Here is a 7,724-nt window from a genome sequence, read left to right on the forward strand (position 1 = left end):
ATGCAGGCTTCACCACCTTCTGACAATGCACAGACTTGGGTCCATGTCCTTAATGCAAAAGGCTTTCAGGTGCACTTCACCTATAAATCCTAGCAACCTGGATTTCTTTTTAAACACACTGAGAAGAAAGTAGAAATTTACCTTAGTGTAGAAGCATCACACGAGGCAGGCCTCTGTTCTGGTGCCACCCTTGGGGTAGGGGTAGAGTCTGCCTCTCTTGCCTGGGTCCTCCTTGGAAACAGAGAGTAAAGACCTGGCTTTGAAGGTTGAAGGAGGATTGGACACCAGGGAAATTGAAGAAGCTGTTTAATGAAAACAGTTGTCAGCTTATTTGTAAGAGCGGCTTGAAGCCACGGTCAAGATGTGTGATGCTTTGAATATGCTTGGCTCAGGGAGTGGTGCTATTAGGAGGTGCGGTCTTGTCAGAGTAGGTGTGGGCTTATTGGAGGAAGTGTGTCACTGTAGGGGTGGGCTTTGAAACTCCACCCAGTGTAGAAGAGATAGTCTTTCCTTATCAGTCTTTAGATGAAGAGGTAGAACTCTCAGCTCCTGCACCATACCTGCCTGGATGCTGCCATGTTCCTGCCTTGATGATAACAGACTGAACCTCTGAACCTGTAAGCCAGCCCCAGTTAAATGTCATCCTTCTAAGACTTGCCTTGATCATGGTGTCTGTTCACAGCAGTAAAACTCCAACTAAGACACCAGAGTATACTGTTGCCCAAGAAACTAGAAACCTGGGGTTGGGGATTTAGCTCAGTGGTAGAGCACTTGCCTAGAAAGCACAAGGCCCTGGGTTCAGTCCCCAGCTCCGGAAAAAAAAAAAAAAAAAGAAAGAAAGAAACAGGATTAAAAGGCTTAGGTATGGAAGTGGTCCCCATTTCTTGTAAGCACAGAAGATGAAATAGTTATAATAGAGCAGCTAACTAGGGAATGGTATCATCAGCCAAGCATCACTCGCATTCATGTCTGTACTGATCTTTTGATCAAGCAGGTGGCCAAATTAGCTTGTGTCTCACATTGTTGGCTGATGGAGAGGGACTTGCTTGTGGCTATAACACCTGTGGCTGGTTGCAATCAGGATCTATAGCAAATCAGCCTTGGAAAGTTACAAGCCAGTTACATAGTAAGAGGGTCATTGGCCTTGCCTATGGTCATATCTCATTCATGGCTATTCTGGACAACAGGGAGGTGCGGCTCTAATGGAAATGGGTAGCTAGGCTTGAGAAACTATGGCAACTGGCTGATCTCAATGATAACGACGGCTCTGAGCTGAATGCATGTGGACCAAATTATTTATAGGTATGCACATATCCCGACACTAACTCTAATTCTAGCTTGCTCTGTTCCGGGGGAGCTAATACACAGAGACAGCTGGGAACCGGCAAAGAAAATAACCTGCTAAGCACAGCACGTATCTTGGTGGAACAGGAAGGATCGTTAGCCTGTCACTCCACCCACACGCCTGCTGCCAAAACTCAGGGTGTGCATGTGTACATGTGTGGGCAATGTCAAGGTCAGTCTACGATCCTCCCACTTCCCCAGCTTCTGCAACTGGTGATGCTTTTGTCTGTTCAGCTACCTCTGCGGCCAGAAGGTGTCTTCTGTCTGAAGAGCACGAAGCCTTTTTAACAGTTACAGAGTCACCAAGGAAAGAATTTGATAGCCCAGAGAGTGCTGATGTGAGGTTTGGAGCAGATGGGAAATATATTCCTGTCTATAAAGCTTCTTTGACCTGTAGGAGATTGGTCTCATGCTGCTTGTATTCAAATGCTAAATACTGGTCCCCAAGATCTGGTTGTTCCTCTGATGAGGAGATCCTTAGGGACCATAAACCTCACATACACCAAATGATGCTGTGTAACCATGCTCCCCAAGTTTATTGGTCAATATAAGCCTGTGATGGAGCGATAGGCAGAGGAGGCAGATTTTCATCTACTTGGCTCTGGATGCAGGAAGAGAGAAGTGAGGAGAGAAAGGAGATGGAGAGAGGAGGAAGCCACCATGAGAGGAGATGGACCCTGAGCACGTGGCCAGGAGAAATAGCAAGTAACAGGGACATATGTCTGTCATGTAAGCTAAAATAGGGGGAAAAAACTCTACCAAATAAAGCATTGTTAAAAATTATAGGATTAAGCCCAGTGGTAGTGGTGCATAACTTTAATCCCAGAACTCTGGAGGCAGAGGCAGGCAGATCACTGTGAGTTTGAGGCCGACCTTATATACACAGTGAGTTCCAGGACAGACAGGGCTACGCAGAGACACCCTGTTCCACAAACAAACAAACAAGCAAACAAATAAGCCAAACCAAAATAAGAAAACCTAGGAGTTACAGATAGGAGAAAAGGGAATTAGAAAACACTCAAGAAAATCTCCCCAAGTGTAGCATCCACATCTTAGGAGCTCATTTGGCAAGCGTTCAGTTCAATGGGTGAAAAGCAAATTCAAGTTAATTATGGGTGTCTTAGGGTTTTATTGCTGTGAAGAGACACCATGACCAAGGCAACTCTTATAAGAACATTTAATTGGGGCTGGCTTACAGGTTCAGAGGTTCAGTCCATTATCATCAAGGTGGGAGCATGGCAGCATCCAGGCAGACATGGGGCTAGAGGAGTTGAGAGTTCCACCTCTTGTTCTGAATGCAACTAGGAGAAGACTGGCTTCCAAGTAGCTAGGATGAGGGTTTTAAAGCTCACACCCACAGTGATACACCTACTCCTAATGGTGCCACTCCCTGGGCCAAGCATATTCAAAGCACCATAATGGGTATGTTTCAGAACACCAAGAACAAAGCTAAAAGCTTCCAGGGGTGGGGGGAATGGGGGAAGCCACAGTAGGACTGCAGAGATGGCTCAGTGGGTGAAGCACATGCTTTGCAAACATTAGGACCTGATTTTGGGTCCCCAAGACCCATGTCAAATGGGATGAAATGTTTGAGATTCTAAGTGTTTTTACGGTGAGATACAATTGAGACAAGAGAGTCCTTGGAGGTCATGCTGGCCTGGTGTACTTAGCAGCAGAGGACAAAAGACTTAGAAAGTGGGGACAGATGACAGAGGTTGTCCTCTGATCCCCATGTGCATGCTGTGCCCTCTGACCTCCATGTGCATGCTATGGTGGTTTAATTAGGAGTGGCCCCCAGAGACTCATGTATTTGAATGCTTGGCCCATTAGGAGTGGCACTATTAGGAGGTGTGGCCTAGTTAGAGGAAATGTGTCACTATGTGGGCGGGCTTTGAGGTCTCCTGTGTTCAAACTCAGTGTGACACAGTCTTCTCCTTCTTGTGGGTCAAGTAAGCCAGCCCCAATTCAATGTCTTCTTTTATAAGAGTTGCTGTCTCTTCACAGCAATGAAATCATAACAAAGACACATGAGTACCTACCTAATTCCACATAAATATCATTTATTAAAAAAATATACGTATAATGAAAAAGGACTTGAAAATGGTAGAGAAAGCAGCAATGCTTTCACAATACTGAGGGGAAGTTATTCCTAACCTAGAGTTTCGAGCTCAGTAAAAATGATCAGTCAAATTTAAGAATAGGAGAGAGTCATTTCAGACACTGGTGGTGTGTGGAACTTTACCTAAAGAAGCTTCTACAATAGAAATTATATAGCAAAGCCAGAGTTAACCGAGAAAGAGAGAAATGATCTGAGAAAGCCCAGGACAAAGCCCATGCATGAAGCAAGCAAGGCTCAACAGAGGCAGAAAAGGAGCCAGCAGCACAGTATCGAAAGGGAAAACGAGAGGCAGACACATTAGGAATGCCTTTGACGATGTAGAAAACACACTGAGCTGGTGAGATGGCTCAGAGGTTAAGAGCACTGGCTGTGCCTCCAGAGGTGCTGAGTTCAATTCCCAGCAACCACATGGTGGCTCACGACCATCTGTAATGGGATCCGATGCCCTCTTATAGTGTGTGTGAAGACAGCTACAGTGCACTCATAAATAAATATCATTAAAAAAGAAAAGAAAATACACTGTTTGTTTTCACTACTCACAGTGTAAGCCACAACAGTCCTAGAAACGAAAAAGGAGCAGTTTAAAGACGCGCTTACATGGTCAACTCCAGGAAAAACAAAATGTTATGTAAGGAAGGATTCCTTAAACTATTGAGCTCAGTTGTAGCTAATATCTGGGTGTATTTGTGTGCGGTGTGTGGGTACACGCGTGCATGGTTGGACATGCATGTGTATGTGTGTGCACGTGGAGGTCAGAGGCTGATGTTAGGGGGCTATTGCTCATATTACTCAATCACTCTCCATTTTGCATACTGCAGCAGGGTCTCCCACTTGAGCCTAGACTACATCACTGATTAGTTTAGCCTAGCTAGGCAGCGGCTGGCTCCGCGAATCTACAGTCCATCTGAACTCCAGTTTTCACGATTATTCAGCGGTGCTTTACCTGCCCCGCCCACCCTGCCTTGCTCCCCCAGCCCTGTTTACATCTTTATCGTGTGAACGCAGCATCGATCGAATAAAATAAGAGGAAGGGTAGTGAACTCTTCGTTCACACGAGGGAGACATTTGCAGATATCTTAGCTGGGATAGGGCTGGGACTACTCAGCGTCTACACTCAGGGTTTCTTCCCCTTCCTGCGTTCCAGCAATCTTGCCAGGACGCGGCAGGTCGTCTAGCTGTTTGATTGGACAGCTTTATTTCCCTTTTGGTCTGCAGTGAGCAGGCCCCGCATGGCCAGAACGGGAGTCTGGGAAGGACTGCCCACATTGTTCCTGCGTCCTTCCGAGACTGCCTGCCTGGCTCTGAGGAAGTCATACAATGAAAACAGGTCTGCTATAAGGGCAGACCAGAATACGGGGGACACAGACACTGAAGGTCTGCATTCTTGTGTCACAAAATAGTGAGTTAGACCTAGGGCATGTGGAGAGGGGTGGAAACAGAGGCGGAAAATCAGATAGTGGAACTGTGCGAGTGAGGTGGGAAACCAGTCACTCAAAGCCTGACGAGAAGTGAGTTCTACCAATCTGTCAGTGCTCAGAAGGCCACAGGGCCAAGACTTTGCTTCCTTCCTTCCTCCTCCCTCCTCCTCCCTCCCTCCTCCTCCTCCCTTCCTTCCTCCTCCTCCCTCCCTCCCTTCCTTCTTTCCTTCCTTTCTTCCTTCCTTCCTTCCTTCCTTCCTTCCTTCCTTCCTTCTTTCCTTCCCTCCTCTCTATCTCCCTCCCTCCCCCTCCCTCCCTCCCTCCCTTCCTTCCTCCCTCCCTCCCTTCCTCCCTTCCCCCCTCCCTCCCTTCATTCCTCCCCTCCTCCCTTCCTCCCTTCCTCCCCTCCCTCCCCCTCCTCCCTCCCTCCCTCCTCCCTCCTTCCTCCTTCCTTCCTTCCCCTTCCTCCTCCCTCCTTCCTTCCTCCCTCCCTCCTTCCTCCCTTCCTCCTCCCTTCCTCCTTCCTCCCTCCTCCTCCTCCCTCCTTCCTCCTCCTCCTCCTCCTCCCTCCCTCCCTTCCCCCCCCCTCCTCCCTTCCTCCCTCCTTCCTCCCTTCCCTCCCTTCCTTCCTTCCTCCCTCCCTCTTCCTTCCTCCCTCCCTTCCTCCCTTCCTCCCTCCCTTCCTTCCTCCCTTCCTTCCTTCCTTCCTCCCTTCCTTCCTTCCTTCCTCCCTCCCTTCCTTCCTCCCTCCCTCCCCTCCTCCCCTCCTTTCTTCCCCCCCCCCTCTCCCCCCCCCCCCCCCCTCTCCCCCCCTCCTCCCCCCCTCCCCTCCTTCTCCCCCCCTCCCTCCCCTCCCCCCCCCTCCCCCCCCCCCTCCCCCTCCTCTCCTCCCTCCCTCTCTCCCTCCCCCTCTCTCTTCCTTCCTTCCTTCCTTCCTTCCTTCCTTCCTTCCTTCCTTCCTTCCTCCTCCCTTCCTCCCTCCCTCCCTTCCTCCTTCCTCCCCTCCTTCCTCCTTCCTCCCCTCCCTCCTCCCTCCCTCCCTCCCTTCCTTCCTGTCTTCCTCCCTTCTTCCTTCCTTCCTTCCTTCCCTCCTACCTACCTTCCTTCCTTCCTTCTTTCCTCCCCTCCTTCCTTCCTTCCCTCCTTCCCTTCCTCCCTCCCCTCCTTCCTTCCTCCCTCCCTCCCTCCCTTCCTCCCTCCCTCCCTTCCTCCTTCCTCCCTCCCTCCCTCCCTCCCTCCCTCCCTCCCTTCCTTCCTTCCTTCCTTCCTCCCTTCCTCCCTTCCTCCCTTCCTCCCTCCCTCCCTCCCTCCCTTCCTTCCTTCCTCCCTTCCCCTCCCTTCCTTCCCTCCCTCCCTCCCTCCCCCTCCCTTCCTCCCTCCCCTCCCTCCTCCTCCCTCCCTCCCTCCTCCTTCCTTCCTTCCTTCCTCCCTCCTCCCTTCCTCCTTCCTCCCTCCCTTCCTTCCCTCCTCCCTCCCTTCCCCCCTCCCTCCCTCCCTTCCTCCTTCCTTCCTTCCTCCCTCCCTTCCTTCCTCCCTTCCTCCTTCCTTCCTCCTTCCTTCCTTCCTTCCTTCTCCTTCCTCCTTCCTTCCTCCTTCCTTCCTCCTTCCTCCCTCCCCTCCTTCCTTCCTCCTTCCTTCCTCCTTCCTTCCTCCTTCCTTCCTCCTTCCCCTTCCTTCCTCCTTCCTTCCCTCCTTCCTTCCCTTCCTCCTCCCTCCTTCCTTCCTTCCTTCCTTCCTCCTTCCTTCCTTCCTTCCTTCCTTCCTTCCTCCTTCCTCCCCTCCTTCCTTCCTCCTTCCTCCCTCCCTCCTTCCTTCCCTCCTCCTTCCTCCTTCCTCCCTCCTTCCTCCTTCCCCCCTCCCTCCCTCCTCCCTCCTCCTCCTCCCTCCTCCCCCCTCCCCCTCCTCCCTTCTTCCTCCTTCCTTCCTTCCTCCCTTCCTCCCTCCTTCCTCCCTCCTCCCTTCCTCCCTTCCTCCTCCTTCCTCCCCTTCCTCCTCCCCTCCCTCCCTCCCTCCCTCCCTTCCTTCCTCCTTCCTTCCTCCCTTCCTTCCTTCCTTCCTTCCTCCCTTCCTCCCTCCTCCCTTCCTTCCTTCCTCCCTCCCTCCTCCCTCCCTCCCTCCCTCCCTCCCTCCCTCCCTCCCTCCCTCCCTTTCCTCCCTCCCTCCTCCTTCCTTCTTCCTTTCTTTCCTTCCTTCCTTCCTCCCTTCCTTTCTTTCTTCCTTCCTTCCCTCTTCTTCCTTTCCTTTTCCTCCCTGCCCTTCCCCTTCCCCTTCCCCATCCTTGCCTTCCCCCTCCTCCCTCCTCCCCCCTCCCCCCTCCCCTCCCCCCCCTCCCCCCCCCCCCCCCTCCCTCCCTCCCTCCTCCCCCCTCCCTCCCTCCTCCCTTCCTCCTTCCTCCCTCCCTCCCCCCTCCCCTCCCTCCCCCCCTCCCACCCTCCCTCCCTCCCTCCCTCCCGCTCCCCCCCCTTCCTTCCCACCTCCCTCCCTCCCTCCCCCCCTCCCTCTCTCTCTCTCTCTCTCTCTCTCTCCTTCCTTCCTTCCTTTCCCTTCCCTTCCCCTTCCTTCCTTCCTTCCTTCCTCCCTTCTCCTTCCTTCCTCCTTCTTCCTTCCTTCCTTCCTCCTTCCTCCTTCCTTCCTCCTTCCTTCCTCCTTCCTCCTCCTCCCCCCTTCCTCCTTCCTCCTTCCTTCCTCCTTCCTTCCTCCTTCCTCCTTCCTTCCTCCTTCCTTCCTCCTTCCTTCCTCCTTCCTCCCTCCCTCCTTCCTCCTTCCTTCCTCCCTTCCTTCCTTCCTTCCTTCCTTCCTTCCTCCCTCCTTCCTTCCTCCCTTCCTTCAGATCGGCCGAGCTC

The 7,724-nt window shown here is 52.2% G+C and overlaps 1 pseudogene; it reads left to right on the top strand.

The window, feature by feature from the left end:
- LOC116898471 overlaps window positions 1–7,724 on the top strand; it is a 16,141-nt pseudogene continuing 8,417 nt past the window's right edge.

Source organism: Rattus rattus, chromosome 4 (assembly GCF_011064425.1).
Source record: "Rattus rattus isolate New Zealand chromosome 4, Rrattus_CSIRO_v1, whole genome shotgun sequence".
In the NCBI taxonomy this organism is placed as follows: domain Eukaryota; kingdom Metazoa; phylum Chordata; class Mammalia; order Rodentia; family Muridae; genus Rattus; species Rattus rattus.